The sequence below is a fragment of the Pygoscelis adeliae genome, unplaced genomic scaffold, assembly GCF_000699105.1.
Source record: "Pygoscelis adeliae isolate BGI_AS28 unplaced genomic scaffold, ASM69910v1 Scaffold704, whole genome shotgun sequence".
In the NCBI taxonomy this organism is placed as follows: Eukaryota; Metazoa; Chordata; class Aves; order Sphenisciformes; family Spheniscidae; genus Pygoscelis; species Pygoscelis adeliae.
In genome coordinates, this window is record NW_008824590.1 from 171,315 (window position 1) to 171,546 (window position 232).

Sequence of the window (232 nt, forward strand, 5' to 3'; positions counted from 1 at the left end):
CACCAAGCATGACGGGGAGCGAGACCGGGGCAAGCAGCCCCCCCCGGGACAGCACGTGGGAGCGGGGTCCCGGGGAGGCTGGCACAGCGTGGAAACCCCCCACCAGCGGTGTTTCGGGAGACCCAGAGCAGGGAGGTCTCTGGCGCAATGCCACCGTCACCAGCCCAGTTTCTGCTGAGCCCTGACGCACTCACTCCACCTCTCCACGGGGAGGGGGAGGCTCCGGCCCGCA